This window comes from Haemaphysalis longicornis, unplaced genomic scaffold, assembly GCF_048455015.1.
Source record: "Haemaphysalis longicornis isolate Haplotype H1 unplaced genomic scaffold, Haemaphysalis longicornis Haplotype H1 scaffold_291, whole genome shotgun sequence".
NCBI lineage: Eukaryota > Metazoa > Arthropoda > Arachnida > Ixodida > Ixodidae > Haemaphysalis > Haemaphysalis longicornis.
In genome coordinates, this window is record NW_027526332.1 from 1 (window position 1) to 21,295 (window position 21,295).

Genomic DNA, 21,295 nt, shown 5'->3' on the forward strand with positions numbered 1-21,295 from the left:
TCCTTTTTCGTGGTGCTCTGTGTCGTACCCGTGCAGTTATGGACTAGTGCCTGCTCCGCAATAACCCATAATCCGGGATATCTAAGAGGCTGCACTGCAAAGGTTTAAGCAAGCTAGGAGGGCTCTTAGGGACACAAACAACACTCCCTCACCAAGGAAGGACCTAGCCGACCTCTCACCGCCACCTCAGATGACCGACTCACTCACCTCTCGACCCTCAGTCCCCAGTAGTTGTAGAGCACCTGTACACGGCGGCAGCGGGAACAGATATACAGCAGAGGGTGATAACAATCTCTCGGTCCTGACAGGTCCCCCTTTTAACTTGATCCTGGCGAAGATCAACGGACGCACTCTGTCTAGCGAGGGAATCTTAGCTGTACTACTATACGAGCTTTTGGGCATTAAGAGCGATACGAGAGGGTTAAGCGAAGTAAGGACAGGAGAACGCTCCATGGAGCTCGATAGCGGACATACTCTGTGCTACAGAGCACCCCAAAAGATAAAAGAACACAGGGTGGGATCTTTAATACACACAGAAATAGCAGGAAACGTGGAGGCGTTTTTCAGCATTAGCGACACCAAAGCTAAAAGTGCGCGACAGGTTATAGAAGATACAGGGCTATGCGCCAACAACTAGCTACGATGAAGAAGCCATAGACAGTCTCTAGGAGGCTGTCAATTAAGCAATAAAGAAGGCAACAACCCTGTTCCCGATTGTGATGGGAAACTTTAACGCAAAGGTCGTTAAGACGCAAATAGGAGAAAAGTCAGTGCGGAACTTGAGAAGAGACTATCGCAACAGTCAAGGAGATGTACTGGTGGCATTTGGAGAGACAAATAACCGAACAGATTTATTTACAAGCGCAAAATAGGAAATGAACGGCGCAACGTCCCTATGATAAAAAAAAGTCAAAAATTGACTTCATTTTAAGTGACAACCCAGGTATTGCACAACACGTAGAGGGGCTAAATAGGATTCGGAGCAGCGATAATAGGATGGTTAGATGCAAGCTAAAGCTGAATCTCAAAGGGGAAGGAGAAATCTCGAGAAAACTCAGGTACCCCGCATGAAGTCCATCATAGCGAAATCGCACGAGTATCAAACAACTCTTAAGAACAAATTCGCCAATCCAGACAAACACGACGGGGTCAGTGTTGTCAGACTAAACGAGAACCTAATATCGGTAATCAGTGAATCAGCAGCAGCTGTGAGAGCAGCAGCATGTAGGAAACAAACTCGAAAACTAACTAAAAACGAAGGAACTAATTGCCAAACGTCCGAACCTGAAATTGTCTAGTATGGCAGATGAGGTTGAAGTAGTCGAGCTGTGGAAACCCAATAACAGGTGTGAAACAAACGACATTCGCGCATATAACATCGAGGAAACGCGGCAAAAAGGGGAAGCTTGAAAGCAACTAAGAGAACACTAGCCATCGGCAAAGACAGAATGTACGCACGCAAAGCCGAGTAAGGTAACATAACGCACAACTTGGACTAGATAATAGGGGTAGCAGAACAATGTCTACTCCTGGCTCTGTGCCAGCGACTTTATACCGGTGGATACTGCTGAGAGCACAAGGTTAACCTTGCAATGTGACACTAACAATTTACGAGGAGGTAAGAAATACTCTGAAGGTGATGAAAATTATAAAAGCTGCAGGTGGCGAAGGCATTACCGTAGATGTTTTGGAGGGGGGAGGAGATATGCTTCTGGAAAACTCCCTGTAGTATTTTCGAAATGTTTCAAGGCGTACAGGCTACCCATAGCCTGGAAAAATGAAAACATTTTCCTTTTTCATAAGAAGGGAGTTCCTAGGGACCTCAAGAATTTGCAGACCCATCCGCCTACTTTCTGGTAAGTACAAGGTTTTTACTGAACTTATAGTTAGCCGCAAATGTGACAGCCTGGAATTCTAACAACCCAGACAGCAGGCTGGGTTTAGGAAAGGCTACACAACTATTGATCACATATCTTCAGAATAAAGTGATAAGAAAAATCCGCAAAATACACTAAAGCATTTACAAGGCACTTATGAACTATGAGAAAGCGTTTGATTGCGTAGTCACCGGAGCCGTGCTAGAAGATCTAAAGAGGATACCTACATAACACTTTTAGAAGACGTTTATAAAGAATGCACGGGCACTATAGCCCTCCCTAAGCAGAACGATAAATTCCCGATCCGAAAGATGGTAAGAGTGGGAGATACCATCCTGCGAAAGCGATTCACAGCACGTCTGGAGGCGGTGTTTAGAAGGCTTGACTGGAAAAATAGACATTTAGAGATATATGGAGAATAGTTGAGCCATTTGAGGTTTCCGGACAGCATAGTATTGCTGGTTGAGATTGCAGAACACCTGCAAAAATGCTTGAGGAACTACAATAAAACAACTTGGCCGTGGGGCAATAAATAAATATGAAGTAATCTAAAGTAATGAGGAATATGCATGCGAAAAACGTTCTGTTCATCTCAGAACCGGAACGCTCGAAGTAAAAGAATACCACTACTTCGGCACAGACGGTTAGTGATACCCCAACCACGAAGGAGAAATCCGGCGTAGAAAAGCCCTCCCAAATAATGAAAATCTACCTATGTCACTCAAAAGAAAAAAATCTAAAACCATGGCCCTGTGTAGCTGAAACTTGGCACCTTCCTAAACAACTAGAAAGAAAACGTAGGTCGGCTCAGCTGGCCATGGAAGGAGTACTGTTAGGAGTAACACTCAAGGACAGGAAGTGAGCTACCTAGAGAACAGATCAAACTAGAGTTCGAGATATTGGCACGAATTATGAATAAGTTTATCGTTTGTTTTTGCTGCCCGGCCATCCCCGGCTGTGTTATCTGCGTTACAAACGAAGCGCGTCTTCCATTCTTTATTTTCATGCCGCACGTGCTATAACATTCAGATAAGCAGACTGTCTCGCCCTAACGTCACTATCCCAGAATGATCTTCTTTGATCTACAATGTTCTGGATGTAAATCGACGGTTCCGGAAACGCTCACGCCAAGACATAAAAGCCTGCAGAGCTGACGCCATGGCATTCGAAGCGCCTACACCAGTTCACGCACGTCACTTTGATAATTGCTGTATCGCCGCCTTGTATTCTTTGAGTTGCTAGGGGAGCACAAGTTCGCTCCAATAAACTTGTTTTTTCTTGAAGACAACTGCGTTATCTTTGGCAACGTGACATCTGGTGAGGTGCAGGGTACATGCACCCTCTACTCCAAGTCAGCAAGCAAACCCAACTCGTGTCAGCCGCTGACAGCAAGGCCTAGAGCCGGAGTTTGGACTGCTGCCAGATAAATTGAAGGCGGAAGACATCACGGCCGTTGCCATGAACAACGCATCCACGATGACCACGAGCCATCCTGTAGTTCTACAGCAACCCCCGGAACCACCATCATTTTATGGATCACCCACGGATGACCCTGAGGACTGGTTGGAAAAAGTGGAGCGTGTTAAGATCTTTAACAGGTGGGATGACGAAGAAACGTTTCGGCATGTCCTCTGCTATTTGGGGGATGCAGCTCAAACTTGGTTCGAGAGCCATGAAAGCTCTTTGACTGACTAGACTCTCTTCAAGGGCGAGTTCCTTAAAGCGTTCGCCACCGTCCTGCGAAAGGAACGAGCCGCACGTTTGCTGGAAACGCGTACGCTACACCCCAACGATGGGGTAGTGATATTTGTTAAGGAGATGAAGAAGTTGTTTCGACGTGCGGATACGAAGATGACAGAAGAAACGAAACTAAGGTTTCTCATGCGAGGGGTAAAGCAGGAGCTTTTTGCTTGCCTTGTCCGCAACCCTCCTAAGACGGTGACCGAATTCACGTCTGAGGCGGCCGCAATGGAGAAGACGCTGGAAGTTCGAACGGGGCATTACGATCGCCCGGTCAACGCGCTGGTTTCCGAGAAGATCGGTGCCGGAGCTACAAGCTCCGACAAAGCTCCTACAAGCTCCGACCATTTATAAAATTATATGGGCCATTTCAATATTTCACCGATACCTGTATGGTAGACCATTCAAGGTAGTGACAGACCGCCATGCGCTGTGTTGGCTCGCCAATTTGAAGGACTCCTCTGGGCGTCTTGGGCGGTGGAGCTTACGCCTGCAGGAGTTCGACGTTACAATCTTGTACAAATCCGGCAGGAAAGACTCCGACGCGACTGCGTGTCCCGCACCCCCTTCGACCCACCACCTCAACACTCCGATGAAGACAGCGAGTTCTTCGGAGTCGGGACTGAGAGCGATCTAGCCGCCCAGCAGCGTGCCGACCCCGACTTATGCGTCATAATAGACTACCTCGAAGGACACAATGTCGCCGTGCCTAGGGCGTTCGAACGGAACTTACCAGCATACAGCCTCAAAAACTCCGTCCTCGTGAAGAAGAATTTCAGCCGCTGAACGAGAACTAATTACCTCTTTGTCGTCCCCGCAGACCTCCGTGACGAAATTTTGGAAGCGTGCCACGACGACCCATCTTCCGGAAATCTCGGCACAGCTCGCACTATAGCAAAAATCTAGGCGAAGTACTTCCGGCCCTGCCTCAAATCCGACATCACCCACTACGTTCGGAGTTGTCGTGACTGCCAGCGACGAAAAAAGCCGCCGACAAGACCCGCCGGACTTCTGCAACGGGTCACCGCCCCGTCTAGGCCCTTTCAACAGATTGGAATGGACCTTCTAGGCCCGTTTCCTACGTCACGATCACAGGACAAGTGAATTGTTGTAGCTACAGACTACTTGACGCGCTACGCAGAGACCGCCGCTCTTCCGATGGGGACTGCACAAGAAGTCACCAAGTTTTTCATGAGACAAGATGTGCTGCGACATGGATCCCCTGAAGTCCTTATCTCGGACCGCGGAACGGCCTTCAGTGCGGAGCTTATGCAAGGAATTTTACGCTACAGCAACACGCTACAGCACCACCCCCCAAACGAACGGACTAACAGAAGGTCTGAACAAGACACTCGCAGATATGCTGTCAATGTACGTCGACGTAGATCATAAGCCTTTGGACGAAGTGCTCCCGTATGTCACATTTGCGAAAAACACGGCTAACCAGGAAACTACGCAGATGACACCGTTCGAGCTTCTCTACGCAAGACTGCCAACTACGATGCTTGACGCCATGCTTCCTCATGTGGAAGATGAAGACGTCCACCCCGACGGCCAAGAATACCTTGAGCATGCGGAGGAGTCCCGCCAGCTCGCTCGAGTTCGTACAACGGACCAGCAGCTGGTGGATGCCGGGAGCTACAACCTCAGACGCCGCGACGTCGATTACCACCCAGGGGATCGTGTTTGGGTTTGGACTCACATTCGACGACGCGGACTAAGTGAGAAGCTTCTGTGACGGTATTTCGGACCCTACCAGATTCTATGATGTGTCGGCCGACTTACCCACGAGGTGATCCCCGATGGTGATTCCGGAACATTACGACGACGCACATGGCCCGAAGTAGTCCACGTGGTTCCATTGAAACCTTACTATGGAAGATAATTGACTTTTTTGTTGTTGTTTGGACTGTCTTTTATTTTAGCAACGGGTAGATGCACTCTTAGAGGTGGGGTAATTCCGCAAACCATGTGTAAGTTTATTGTTTGTTTTTGCTGCCCGGTATTGCCAGGCTGTGTTATCTGCGTTCCAAGCGAAGCGCGTCTTCCATTCTTTATTTTCATGCCGCACGTGCTATAACATTCAGATAAGCAGACTGTCTCGCCCTAACGTCACTAGCCCAAAATGATATTTTTTGATCTACAATGTTCTGGATGTAAATCGACGGTTCCAGAAACACTCACGCCAAGAGATAAAAGCCTGCAGAGTAGACGCCATGGCATTCGGATTGCCGACACCAGTTTACGCACGTCACTTTGTGATTGCTGTATAGCTGCCTTGTATTTTTTGAGTTTTTTAGGGGAGCACAAGTTCGCTCCAATAAACTTGTTTTTCTTGAAGGCAACTGCGTCGTCTTTGGCAACGTGACAATATCCTAGCTGAAATAAATAAAAACAAGTGGACTTGGTCTCGTCATGTCGTGAAGAGAACCGACAACAAGTGGACAATTAGTATAACAGAGCCGATACCAAGAGATGGGTCTAGAAGAAGGGGAATACCAGTGATTGGTTGGAGAGCTCAAATAAGGAAATTCGGGGTAAACTGTGGACCCGAGCAGTGCAGGGCCGGAGCAGTTGGAGGTCAATGGAAGAGGCCGGGTTGCAGTGTACTGGACTGGTGACGATCATCATGAGGGCTGAAACGTTACCAGCACCATTCTCAGTCTTATTAATCTAAACAAATTCATTATAGGTGACGAACTCAAACACGCATTATGCCTTCATGCGTGCACCCGCGCAATCATTTTGAATTTGAAATGGACCAAGCGACCAATTAACCTTCGTGATATTGAAATCGCCATATATGTGTACTGTCGTGATACATTGAAATACGAACAACGGAGCGCGTGGCTTTTACTACTTGCCGCGAGTACTGTTGACGAGCCGCGTAGAACCAGTACGAACATGGTACGAGAGTTCGTGTGCAGTCTTGGTATGGAAAGACCATCGTTCGGCTTGGGAGAATTTCGGTTTGTCTTCCCGGCGAGTTCTGTGCCCACTCACACAAGAGTTATCTAGCTTCTTCACTGCCCTGAGTGAAAACAGCGGACGCAGCCGCATTCCTTTATTTCTTAATTTCGGGACGAGCGGCCAACAGACAATAGAAAGACGATGGTCTTGCCATAGCAAGGTTGGTTACAAACTCTAGTATCATTTTTCCACTGCGGATACGCAGCCCATCCCTGAGATTCGCGACATGAACTGAAAGCCACGTGCTACGTTGTTCGTAATTTAATGTGTCACGATAGTACCTTGTATCTAAAAAAAATCAGCCCTACTTTCGAGAGCAGGAAAGTGATACACAAACGCACTAGCGTCATAGTTTAGCCGAAAGTAGTAACAGCCGATGAACAATCAAGCCATCTAGTGCTGGTAGTTCCCTTGATAAACTGTCCAGGTAACTCTAAATGTCCTCCCCTCGGTATGCTTGAAAAATGGACTTGGAAGCTATCAGGACACCGCCCCCATTTTTATTCTTTTCTGTATAACTCGTGTCCACTCTAAAAACGGAATATTTTCTTGAAAAGTAGCAGTGTCACATATTGGATATAATAATACAAGTTTCAGTCAAGCACATGATATCGTATTCAGAGTTAGAATTATTTCAAAAGAACTCATCTGTTTTCGTTCGAATTCCTCTGACATTTTCGTTATACAGCCTAACTTTCCGTGATTTTATTTGAAGCTTTTGAGGGGCACATCCGGCTGTTCGAAATGACGTGAAAAGGACACATCTTTGTAAAACGGTCGAAACACACAGACAATTGGCCACACTTTGTGCTTGTTAACTATACCAAGAAGTTTTCTGTCTTCGGCAACGTGGAACGGGCTGTGCGTGTCATATTTGGTTTTTAGTCTAGTGCATGTTACTGTCTTGTCGCCTATGAACTCCGTCAGAAGTTTGCGCTCGTCGGACACACTAATATGTAGAGCGAGGAGAGAAACAAAAAGGCCAGGAACAGGCGGTTGTTCAGGCAGGACCTTGAGTTGGTAATTGTTCGCCGTAGACTCAAAAGCTTATTGACAGGAAACATCCGAGCGCATGCGGGTAAATACAAGCTGAGCGCTCAGGTGACAGGTTGGCGCGCTATCGCAGTTTGCAAAATTAGATGGCGCACTTTATGAAAGCGCTTGATCGTGCGCCTGCCTGCTTCATTAGTTACGCCACGGCATCTAAAAATATGAAGACGTGAGGATAACGCATCCTTATCGCCAAATAAGGCAGCTAAAACTGAACGTTTGTATATGCTCTGTGGGTGTCGTGCATAATGAAAGTCCTTAGCTGAACATGTATTCTCTGGAATCGTCTCCATATTCATTAAGTAGATACCGTAGCAAACCACAGCACAATCAGTATTTGTCAGGGAAAGGAACCGTCAAATGCACGAGCTAGGAAAGTTCACCAGCCTATCGCTAGACCGCTCTGAACGTACGGTGCGGCACACACAGTCGTGTTTACTGTCAGAAAGCTTGCGACTGTGCCAATTGTAGCCGGAGTTGGGGGCTGGTTAGCCGGTTTTTTACGGGGTAGCAGCGTTCTTATTGGTTTTTCGCTGTAGTCGCGGACCCTCAGAAAGCTTGGGCCTGTACCGAGGACGTCGGCGAAGTTCTGGAATGGTGCATGCTAGACAAAACGCAGGCATTTCGTCGAGTTTACCGCGGACTTCCACATGTCACGTATTTCAACCCGCAAAGACACGTTTTCCCCTCTCACCGATCTTACATCGGATGCGAGAGCATTTATGTGCGATGCCTACACCTGCAGCAGTGCGATAACACTCTCAGAATCACTTCCGTAGGCCTGGTTTACCTTCTCCGAAGAAAGCGCCGACAGTTTGGTAGGCGTGTCTCCTGTGCCATTTGCAGAATAGAGCAGCACACCAGGCGGATCGGGTAGCCTCACACCTTTGATGCATTTGTAGCTGCTTGTCCCGGTCTGCATTAGGAAGTTGTATTCCTCAGCCGGTATGTTCAAGCACTTGAAGTGAAACCGCTGTTTGCAGCACGAACAAGGTAGAAACTGCGGCCTTCCACGCATCGGTTCGGAGCAGCACCTACGTGGGCCCGTCTTCACCACACAAATTGCGCCGAAATATGTGAGGAGCTTGTGATTAGATTAGAAACTTTTGATTAGTTACTTTGTTTCCAATGCTTCGAGCATTAAATGAAAGCGCAGTTAGCTATGTCAATGACGAAGTTGGTAAAAGTAGACCAGGAGGACTGTGGGAGACGTTGGCCTCTGGTGATGACGCTTGAGAATTCTCTCGATCACCTTTTCCGCGCGTGTTATGAAAAGGGAAACATTTTTAAATCAAAGCTGTTTTGATCTAATCGAGCGGTTTTGCTGTTGCGAGGACTTTCACATTTATTTCACCGCAGCAGCGCCATAATCACGGCGACGCATCACATGACTCACTGGTGTGAGGTCTACCGACGGCCGAGTTCGCAAGCTGCCGCCGCGGCCGTTCCCTCCTTAAAGCATGCGCTTTCAGAAGCTGTGTCACCACGTGACCACGTCACTCGCGCGCACATGCGAGCTTGGGCATGGGAGAGAGCGAAGCCGGGCCGACTACTCTGAGGATCCTTCGGGAGAGGGAGTCTTTGAGCCTTCATTGGAAAGCGGCGTCTGGCCAGCTTTCAGATACCGCCGACGAGCAGCTCCACTGGAGATGGACTGGAATGCAAAACTGGCGAAGCCAGCGTCGCAGACTAAAGAAGAGCGAGCCGTGCAGCACAGAAAACGCCGGGAGTGGGACCCCAACCATTGGGAAAGGCAGGCTTTGGACAAACGCTATAATAATTACAGCTAAAAAAGGTTATTCAAGTGAAACCAAAACTTAACGAGGCTGAGGGAAGCTTTCGCTTCACTTATCCGAGGTAATTGAGCAAAGCCGCAGCCATTTTAGTTCAGTTTACTACCCCAGTCATAAAGCCTGTAATGTTTTAGTTCAACGTGAACCCTCGTTGTTTTCCTCAGACATATTTGGTTTCGTACTGTTCTACAACGTCTGGGCTTTCACGGTTTGTTTTTTTTATAACTGTTCCTTACGCTGCTCTGCCTGCCTATAAGTTTGTGACAGGTCTAATTAGGAATTTGTTATCTTTGGTTTCATGAAATTTTCTGATGACCCGCCTTTCGAAGCCATTTTCAAAAACCTTTTTTATCGCCCAGTTCATTTTGTGTTCTCAAAGATTGCTGCGTATGGCAAAACGCTTTGCTGAATCATCCGCGAAAAACGTGCGCACGACAGCATCACTTATACCAATAATAAAAATGCCATTTGGCGAACAATAGACGGTATTCATTCAAAAGTTTAGCGGGGGATTTTCTTCGGTTGGCCACACTGAAAGCCGCCATGTCTGTGGCCACTGTGCTATCGCACGCGCTGTGCGCCCACATCTCGAGAAAAAAAACAAAAACAAAAAAACACCGGTGTCCCGTTTGTCGTCTGCCGCATTTCAACCCAATTATCGGTAGTGGCGTCAAGAGATATATTATTAATCGCATTCACATTACGTGGTGGCGCTCTACCTGCCATCGATAACTTCGCATCACCGGAGGATGAAACCGCCGCAGCGAACGGCCGGAACGGCGCGCAAAAGTCCGAAACTGCAGTGACTGCAGTTGGCTGCCGCCGTGGATGCCGGCGCAAGTGCACCCGCACCGTATCCACGACTTTGTCTGGTAAGTTCCCTCTAATACATGGTTGATTACAAAAACCGAATAATTTCTTTGGAGAGCTGTTTCACGCGTACACCGATTTAGCGATGGTAACGAATGCGAGGCCGCTTCCCGAGCCGTGCTGTAACCCGAGCGCTGACGGATCGCAAGCGCCCTTTGAACAAATCCCTCGAGTTTGGCTTCCGTACGGCAACATTTTCTGCATATGCCTTCGGGCGATCGCTTTTCCGCGAGCATACGCGTGACTTATCGCGACGCAGTCGCACGCATACGTGGGCTCTAACGTTTTTACCGCTCTACCTACTCGTGCACGCCCCCGTGTGCCAACGTGTTTTCAAATAAATTGGAATGAAAACTTAGGCAGGCAGCAATGCGCCACCATCAGCTTCGCAGTCACCAGTCGCGGTCGCACGCTGGATGCCTTGTCGGTTGTTCGTACGAGGGATAAAAAACAGTCGCGCTCTTGTTTTTTATTTAAATCGCGGCAATCACTGACACTGACAATCACTGACATCACTGAGATTTTCTTCAGACTCCAATTCCAGAGAAAATCTGCTGTTGCAGTGACCAACCCGTTCCGCTGGTGCCGTGTAGATTCAATGCGCAAGTCTTGACGCAGAAAAATTACTAGGACCCAGATTTCGGAAGTGTAGTGGACGCGCATTTCACGGCGCGCTGAAGGTGCGCTTCTCACGCTCGCTCGGGCGGCGGTTCGCGTTACCGGACCCGCCGGATGTGTGACGCCTGAGCTATCGTGTTCCACGCCTGCGCCGCCGCGCCATCGGGGACCGGGGGGGGGGGGGGGTTTATTTCTCTTCGCTTAATAAGGCACTTGAGTTCCAGCAACCGGTCGGTGTGGTCGCTTTCACCGTCGCTCGTCAGCCGACGAGACATGGTGTCAGAAGTGGGATAAAGTTAGCGACACATCGATCAATTATTAATAGCAATCAGCCTAAGGTGCGTAGCCTGCAAAACACGCTATGGCGGATGGAGATCCTTCTATCCAGTTCAGCGGCACCGGGCTTCAACCGCCACCGAAATTCGATTTTGGGAACCCAAGCTCTTGGAAAGAATGGGTCTACCAGTTCGACGACTATTGCTATGCATCTGGGCTCTACCAAGCGCCGGGAGAAGTACAGGTCAGAACGCTTCTTTACGACATGGGCTCCCAAGACGCCTGCCGCGTTCACGACACTCTAGCATTGTCCAGCGAAGACTGGAGCTCGCTAGAAGTTCACCGATCACTTCATCCACCCGGTCAACGAGGTCTACGAAAGTGTTCGCTTCCACCGTCGAACCCAGGGCGAAGGCGAGACCGTAGACGAGTTCTACACTGCGCTGCGTACACTTGTCAAAAAGTGCAACTACGCCTCAGCGGAAGTGGAAGAACGACTCGTTCAAGACAGGTTCGTCGTGGGTCTCCGGGACTCTAACCTTGTGGACAAACTGTGCCGAACACAAAAGCTTACCCTTCAAGAAGCAAGACTACAGGCTCGCATCAACGAAGATGCCGTGAAAGCCCGTGCAGCAGTGTTCCAAAAAGAGCCGAATCCTGCTCACGTTGTGGCCGAGGCCAAAGTTCAAAAGCGCTTCCAAAAGCCGCGACATGGCTCGGATTCTCAAGGGAGCTCCGGCAAGCGTGTTACGAAGTCCAACACAAGCGACGCTACCACGAGCTGCAGATACTGCGGTCGACCAACGCATCCTCGAGCAGATTGCCCAGCTAGGCAAGCCAGCAAAGGATGTAATCGGATTGGACACTTCGAAGCAGTCTGCGAAAAGAAAAGCAAGAAGAACATGGGAGCTCTCACACTGCACTCTGTAGCAGCCATCACCAGAGCCAAGTTCGTAAAAGTGGCCGTCAACGGACTACGCTAACTTCAATGTTGGCTCGGGTGCGGAGGTGACAGTGGTACCGGACTCGTTTCCAGGAATACCGAAACAGCTGCAAAAGCCAAAAGGTGAGCTTACGGGCCCAGGAAATTACTCCCTCACCGTTCTCGGAACATTCCAAGCGAAACTGAGCTGGAAAGGCAGGTCTGCAGTGCAAACAGTGTATGTTGTGCCTTCGCAAGACCCGCCGCTTCTTGGATTCCCTGCGATACAGGCTCTCGGAGTTATACGGTTCGTGGACAGTGTAACGGATTCTACCGTCACTTTGAAGGACAGTCTCTTCGATGGCTTGGGCGAGCTGCAAGACGAATACGTGATACGTCTCCAACCAGGCGCCAAACCGTTCTCACTCAGCGTGCCGAGAAGAGTACCGATTCCGCTTCACAAACCAGTTCGAGAGGAGCTCACCAAGCTCGAATCCCAGGGAGTCATCCAACGAGTGGACCGTCCCACACCATGGTGTCCCGGTATGGTGGCTGTTCCAAAAGCAGGAGGAGGCTACCGAATATGCGTTGACCTCACCCGACTCAACGAAGTCGTGCTTCGGGAGCGTCACACACTACCCTCAGTCGAGAACATCCTGGGACGCCTCGGATCAGCAAAGGTATTCTCTAAGCTCGATGCTACCGCTAGCTTTCACCAGGTGAAGCTTTCAGAAGAAAGTCAAGAACTCACTACGTTCATAACACCAATGGGAAGATTCTGTTTCCAAAGGCTACCTTTTGGAATATTCTCAGCGCCAGAATATTTTGAGCGACGGATGAGCAGAATTCTGGAAGGCCTCGAAGGAGTTGTGAGCATGATTGACGACATTCTTGTCTTCGGAGCACCGCAGCAAAAGCATGACCAACGTCTCAAGCACGTGTTATAGCGCTTGGAAGAAGCGGGAATCAAGCTGAACCGCAAGAAATGCACGTTCTCTGCAAACCAAGTCAAGTTTCTTGTAGTCGTGGTTAGCGCACAAGGAATCAGTCCCGATCCAGAAAAGGTCGAGGCCTTGGCCAAGCTACCAACCCCATCGGATGTCAGCGGTGTCCGAAGACTGCTGGGAATGGTGAACCATGTGGGCCGCTTCATTCCTCATCTTTCCGACATCACAGCACTGATCAGGGCATTGCTTCAAAAGAGAAACTCATGGCTTTGGGGACCGTGCCAGCAAGCTGCTTTTAACAAGCTCAAAAGCTTGCTCAGTTCAGAGGTCTGCATGGCTAAATATGACCCATCGTACCCCACGGTTGTGTCAGCTGACCCAAGCTCATACGGTCTCGGAGCCGTATTGCTTCAAGATCAACCATCGGGAGAACGACGAGCGGTTGCTTACGCCTCACGATCCCTAACGGACACTGAAACCCGCTACAGTCAAACAGAAAAAGAAGCTTTTGCTGTGACGTGGGCTCTCAAGAGGTTCGACCAGTTTCTGAGGGGCATCGCATTTCAAGTCGAAACGGATCATCGTCCTTTAGTCACGCTCCTGGGATCAGCAGAAGTCGACATGATTCCGCCCAGAATCCAGCGCTTGCGAATCCGTCTTATGCGCTATCAGTTCACTGTTCTCTACGCCCCTGGCAAGCTGATTGCCACGGCAGACACGCTGTCAAGGGCTCCTATTCAGGGACACGATCCTGAGCGAAGTCAACGGCAGACAGACTCCATCGAGTTATTCAACGGGGAAGTCGTTAGAGCAGCTGCCAACCTCAAGTCCTCCCGCATGGATGCCTTACGCAAGCACCAAGTGGAAGACGGCATCTGTTCTGGGCTACTCCGCTTCTGTGAGAAAGGATGGCCAGAAAACGTCTCAAAGGTTCCAGTTCATCTAGGGGAGTACTGAAAGGAAAGAGGCAACATAACAGTGTGCGATGGCTTCTTGTTCAAAGATCGCCGCATCATTATTCCAAGCCTGATGCGCCGTGAGGTACTTCAGCAAATCCACGAAGGCCACCAGGGCATTCGACTGTGCAAGGCAAGGGCAAAGGACGCAGTATGGTGGCCTACCCTTAACAGCGAAATTGAGCAGCTCGTAACATCGTGTGAGAAATGCGCTCAGACGAGAGTTCAGCGTTCGGAGCCACTAATCGCAACACCGACTCCAAATCGGCCATGGCAGCGTGTAGGCGCCGACTTGTTTGAACTTGACGGAACTCACTACATAATCGTGGGGGACTACTACTCTCGTTTTCTGGAAGTAATCACCTTGTCGCGACCACCTCCACAGCTGTCATTGCGGCTGTCAAGAGCACGTTCGCGCGACATGGAATACCTGATGTGTTCGTGTCCGACAACGGCCCGCTATTTTCGTCACGAGTGTTCGTCGAGTTCGCGCAGACCTACGATTTCATCACATCACGAGCAGCCCGGGCTACCCACAGTCAAAGGGCGAGGCAGAACACATGGTGCGGACCATGAAGGATCTTTTCACAAAATCCAAGGACCCACACATGGCGCTTCTGGTGTACCGCGATACGCCAGGAGTGAGCGGATACAGCCCGTAGCAGCTCCTAATGGGCCGACGTCTGCAAACCAGTGCCGAAGATGCCAGACACCCTGCAACCGGAGTGGCCACCACACGACGAAGTTGCAGCTAAGGATAAAGCTAACCGAACAAAACAAAGTCAAGACTTCAACCGTCGTCACGCCGCCCACTTACTCCGCCCACTCGCTGACGGGGAGGATGTGTGGGTGAAGGATATGTCATGCGCAGCAAAGGTGCTCAGCCCAGCAAGAAGACCACGCTCATATGTGGTGGAAAAACCGACAAGCATCATTCAGCGCAACCGTCGGCATTTGGTGCCGTTCAACGGTGCAGCCATGCCTGATGGCCTTGCGTCTGACAGTTATTCAAGCACAGACGAAACACCAACAGTGACGGTCGAAAGCTCCGCGGATCAAACCCGCCGGATGTGTGACGCGTGAGCTATCGTGTTCCACGCCTGCGCCGCAGCGCCATCGGGGACCGGGGGGGGGGTTTATTTCTCTTCGCTTAATAAAGGCACTTGAGTTCCAGCAACCGGTCGGTGTGGTCGCTTTCATCGTCACTCGTCAGCCGACGAGACAGGAAATACCTTAATTTGAGGAATGAAAAAAAATTGGGCGTTTTAATTAGTGAACAAAGCGGAGTAGCGCTAGTTCCATCTTTGGCTCGTTCCTTTTAACTGCGCTATTTTTACTGTGCACCTTAAAACACGCAGTTATTCCTCCCTCCCCCTCTGTGCTTTTATTACATAGCTGCATTTATTACATGGAATGGCGAGTTGATTTTTAAGCAATGCCTTGGGCACACATGGTATCTAGCAGGTTATTTTATGCACCATTCTTTTTTTAAGCAACCAACCTTTTCAACCGGCAAGCAGACTTCATATGCTTGCAGGCTCTGTTTTCACCATCCTTGCGTCTGCACATATGTATATTTGTTAAACGTTGCCTGCATGCCTTCTAGTCCAGACTTCATATTTGAAAAGCGGCAACTGGCCACAGTTGCCGCTTTTCTAATGGAGGCGAAAAGCAGAAATGCCCATGTTCGAGATTTTGGCACACGTTAAAACATCCCCAAGTGGTCAAAATTAACCTTGGTCCCTCACTACGGTGTGCCTCGTCGCCTGTGTAGTGTCAGTGTGTTAAACCTCATAGTCAATCAAAGTGTTCGTACAAACCTTCTACAAAGCAAGCACAAGCCGTTTTCAACTTTATGTGGTCACTGGTGAACTGACTGTTGTAAAACTGTGCATCGCAGCATGTTTAAGTTCACATGTTACTACTCACTCTTGCAGGTCTGAAGCATGAGATCAACCACTGGCTCTCAACATCCACTACCCCAGTCGGCGACGTCAACAAAAAGCCATCCAGCCACCACTTGGCAAACAAGGCTGCAGAAAAAACTTGGCATAGCGTATGCATGTTTCTGGCCTATTTTTGCTTCTCTTAAGAAGGTAAAGTTTATGCAGCCTGTGTTGCTTTTCAGTTTCAGTTGTACAACTTTTTTTATGTTGATTATGCATTTTCGTGTTGAAACGTATAAAAATGTGCAGTGCCAAAGGGACACTGCACCTCCAAGGCAAACTTCATTTTAGATTTTTTTATCCTTCACCTCCGTAAATGCTGGCATCATTACAGGAGTACTTGTCGAACGTTTTGATGTGTGGGTGTTTGCGTCTGTCCCGAATGCAAGATGCTGTGCCACAGTCCCTTAAAGGGGCTGGACCTACCCCACTTCTGATAGTGATGAAAAGCATGTCATAGTCTTCACATAAGCCATATGATGGCCAATTCTTTAAATACGTGTGAACATCCACTGCCTGACTACTCTTTACGTCCCAACTTTCAGCCTCTCATCAGTGCTAGTAAACATCCTACGCGAGGCTGACCCCTTTGCTAAGCTGCACAGAAAAAAGGTCAACCCAACAGCTCAGCCATTATCAGCAGCTGACAATCCTTGTGAATCCTCAGGTGCTGTCAAGTGCACAAATAACTCCGCTATGTGCTCACCTTTGTGAGAGAAACGAGCCAAGAATGCCCCAGCAACACATCAGTGATGGCCTCCCAGATGGCCGATAGGATTCTCCAGGTACAGCGCGAAGGGGTTTTAAACCCGCTCCCCCAAACATTTTACTATGCTGCACATAAGCAAGTGCTAGCATTCATTTTGGCAAGGCTCCTTCCATTCTCCCATACCTCCATACACCCCCATACACCCCCAACCCCTAAAAGTATTTCTGGCTGTACCAACAGTTGATGGACTGTGAAGAATGAGCACCCTGGAAAGAACTAAAGGAGGTGTTTCAGGTGTGCATTTGGAGGTTGTCAGGTGACACACTGTTGAGTAGAGTTGATACGTGCAGCATACCACGGTAGCAATGCACCAAGCACGTGTGATCCTGCATTCAAGGCCAGTGTACTGCAGGCGTATTAGTAACTGCACTTGCATTGAGTCAAATTAAACTACGCAGCTGTTGAGAAAAACAATGGGGTGTACTCACGGGAGCAAAACTCTAGATTGATGCAAGCAGCAGCTGAAAGGCATTACATGCTGCCACATGAATAAGTGCCTCCTGCCAAGAAGACACTGGTTGTACGGTCTAGTTTAACAGTACGATGTTCATTTCGTGCTTGTTGCTTTGGCTACATGTGGCTTCGGCCTTGTTGAAGCGTTTTAGCGATTAGTGGTCAGTAATGCATTGAACGTTTTTTTCTTGACCTCTGATTGGGAGCTTAAGCACGCGACAGGCTTCATTAAAATCAAGTCCTAGCACTTCGGGATTTACACACTATGCGCAGTTTGTGACTATTCGTGAAGGACGAGGACAATAGAAAGGAACAGTAAAAAATTCTTTAGGGCCTCATCTGGGGAGAGTGACCATTTGGGCTCCTTTCCTTGGTTGCAGCAAAGCCAAGGGAATGCGACTGTGGACCGGCGACCAAGGACAACTCCACCAGGAGCTGGGATTGTGTGCGCTGGACGTTGCGTCGTCGGCTGTCGAGCACTGAGGGCCAAAACCATCGAGGACAGGCGGCCATATCCATGCCAACAGAATCAATCTAAACAACAAGGTGAGCTGGGCAGCTACGGTCTCCCACGGCAAACACACTCAGAGACACATAGTCCCCCAGAGTCAATACACTCACGGCAGACATTCCGATTCATGCTCAGAAATTAACAAAATCCATCACATGCTTGAGTCCATTATCGTTGAAAAAAAGTTCTAAAAGCAGCCCTAACTGAACTTAAGGGAGTCGACACCACTGTCATTCCCGCCTCTTCAAAACGTCAGACCAGCATCTCAGGCCATCGTTGACTCCAGCCACAACAGGTTACCGACCTTGGGGTCCTCAGAAATTGGGTCCGCAGATGCAATGGACAATTCTCCATCTGGCTCTACTCAGTTAAAACACTGGAATAAGAAAATTGGCCTTGGCAAACCCCCCTTGCTTCGGGGTCGGATGATTAGTACGTTACGGAAGCTGTGCTTCAAAATTTTGGAGAACAGATCATGGAAACCCTCGTGCGACATTCAAAGCCATGTTAGTGCACTTTTAGGATAAGATTGGTGCTGAAATCACCGGTCTCAACATTTGCATCACCGGTTCTTTGAGGACGCTGCGTGAAGGGGAATGGCCCCATAAAATCGACTGCACGTGCGTCTGGCCTCCGTCAGCGGATAGTTCCAAAGTGCTCACCAATCGTCTAAAGGCACATTCCCACTGGCGACTTGGCACATTGCGTGACGTCGCAAGTGATGAGCCAGGCATCGCTTTTTCTCGCTTTGCGAGGGAGGACAAGATCGCTCTAGGACTGAATCCCCTCGTTGCGCCTGGGCAATGCAAAACCGGATAGCCAATCATGGCTAAGGAGTCAGCTGACGTAGCTGCAAAGGAAAGATTTGTTTACATCCAGCAATGCAAACAATGGTGAGCCGCTGCTGCCGCACAGGGCTGACTGTGCCTGTCGGGTCAGGGGTCAGGCCGGCAAAGAATTTTTCATGCGCTTCAGTTCTTTGATCAGTGACTTCAGGGTATGTGTGTACTAATCAACAAACAGTGCAGAACTCATCAGTGTGGAAAGTCTTTTCAAATGGCAAACACGGTGTAGAACTTGGAGCGTTCGGAGGTGTAAAAACTTCTGCGTCTGTGAAAAGAAGTGAAATTTGCCGGTCGGGATGCGAGTATTGTTGCATCGAATTAATTACTAAATGCAAAACATGGCTGACCGGCACGTTTCTCCTAAACGTATGGAGCCCTTCTCGCAACACCTCCAAATTTACCTAGCTTTTTTAGAAAACTCTTGAAATTTTCCATTTCGACACATTACTCATTGTCGGTGATTTTAATGCACATCACACTAAGTGGGGATTGCAAGCATGACACCATTAAAAAGCGAAAACCTTGAGCTTGATGCCCAACAAGAAGGCCTCACCCTTACCACTGACCATACACATCCCACTTGCACCGGAAGTAGTGTGAGCAGTGATGAGCAGCAGTGGGAGCAGCCTTGCCTCACTTTTACAGAACACACGTAAAGGAAGACCACTTCACGCAACACATAAGAGAATCTCGGCAGCGGCCACCCGGCAACATCAAACGAAGGTCTGGTAGGCCCGCTTATCCTCATTTACTGAGATGCATTTCAAGGGCTCTGAGTGGTGCAGCGGGATTCCTCACACTCGGTGATTGGTCCACATATCTGAGAAATAACTAACATCAAGGCAAAGGCGGATCAACTGGGCCGAGATGCTGAGCAGGCAACTAATTATACATTTGAAGCAGGGAACCAATGCCAGGTTGACTTGCAGCTTCCCCACATGTGGGAGGCCAAGAGTGGTTTGCAACAGCAGCTCCGCAAGAACAAAGTCAGTAGCAACGTGTTTTGTCGCCTGGATTGGCTTGACCAACACATTGAAGAATACTCAGTTATTGCGAGAAAATTGGCATGCAGCTTGCGATTGCACCGTGAGAAGCAACTACCGAAGACATGAAACGTCGTCTGATGCTTAATCGATCTCAGTAAGAGCCAAGCCAATTCATCGATGCAACCTAATGGGGAATTCCATTGAGAGAACAGGAGCAGTGGCATCGTGCAGTGAGGAGTACGTGACAGAACACTCGGGGGCACGCGGGAGCAGGGCCACTGCACCTGCCATGAGTGCGGCACGCACCCGGAGAGCAGGTGGGAGAGGAAAAAACGACGAGGGGAAAACACGGTCCCGACCGGCTGTATGGGCATACACGATAGCATTTATCAGGTTAAATAAGGGCGATCCGGCTACATTACTTGTAGTAGCAGCAATATGAGGCCTGTCTGCAAGATTGGCGAGTGAGGGACAGGCGGTATCACTACGAGGCGTCTCAAATACGACAAAAACCAGTAACAGAGGCTATTTTGCTCATATGCACCATCTCTCGGGGGTGAAGTAGAGGTTAAACTGCCGGCTAGTTGTTCTTGTAGTCATTCGTGCGAATCTCCCCGGTGCCGTTCGTTTTCTCTCTCTCTCTCTCTCTCTCTCTCTCTCTCTCTCTCTCTCTCTCTCTCTCTCTCTCTCTCTCTCTCTCTCTCTCTCTCTCTCTCTCTCTCTTCAGCCTTTAGCGTTTTTGAGAACTGAGAACGAATATTTCAGTAGCAGAAACACCCCGGCCCCACGCAAAATCGTTAAATGATGTACAACCAAAGTGAGAAGCTCCTTCACTGGGTCTGTTTACTGAACAGCACCGTTGATTCTGGGCATGGAGTTCAGTGAGAGTAAAGCCCCTTCTATGGGCAGGGCCGCGGCGGAGGGGCTTTAATTTAGAGCAGCCCAGCGGCAGCGCGGCGGCGCGCGCCATGTCGTCGCTCCATGTACCGTAATTACCCGATTCTAACGCGCACCCTTTTTCCGGAAAAATAGGCCGAAAAATCACGTGCGCGTTAGCATCGGATTCGAAACCGAAACCGAAACAGCGGAAATTTCGTCCCACCCATCGCCATAACCATGTCAAGATGGCGCTAAAGCTTTTAGCAACGATTTTTCGGACGCAGGAAGCATATGCGCCTAGACTTTTCTATCGGCGTTCACACAAATCGTCAAATTGTTCCACTTGCGCGCTTGATAACAGCAATGGCAGCAGCGGCTCTCACGCGTTCAAAACGAGCGGTCGGCTGAAGCGTACGGCTCTGGAGAAGCTCGCGGGATGGGCGTGCGAGGCGTGGGCCACGATCCCATCGACCATGGTTGAATGTTCGTTCAGAAGTGTGGCATCGCGAAGGCTCTTGGCGGCACCGACGATGAGGTGTTCTGGTCAGCGGAAAGCGACGAGGAGTGAGATGAGCGAAATTACTTTGGAGAATAAATCGCCCATTTCTCCCGCATTCGTTTGTCTGGGTTATAAAGTTCCGTGCGCGTTGCAAACGGAGGTGCAAGTTTTTTGTTTTTTTTGTCAGAAAAATCGGGTGCACGTTAGAATCGGGGGCGCGTTAGAATTGGATAAGTACGGTAGCTCAGAGATTTCCCACCGCGCGAACTTTGTCGTGAAAGTTCGCTCCACATATTCCAGCCTTTAGGCATCCCAGCAATCTCTGCGGAAAAGCATGTGTGAGCAAAGCCGGGCAAAGCACGTGTGGCGGTGTGAAGCATTCGCATGC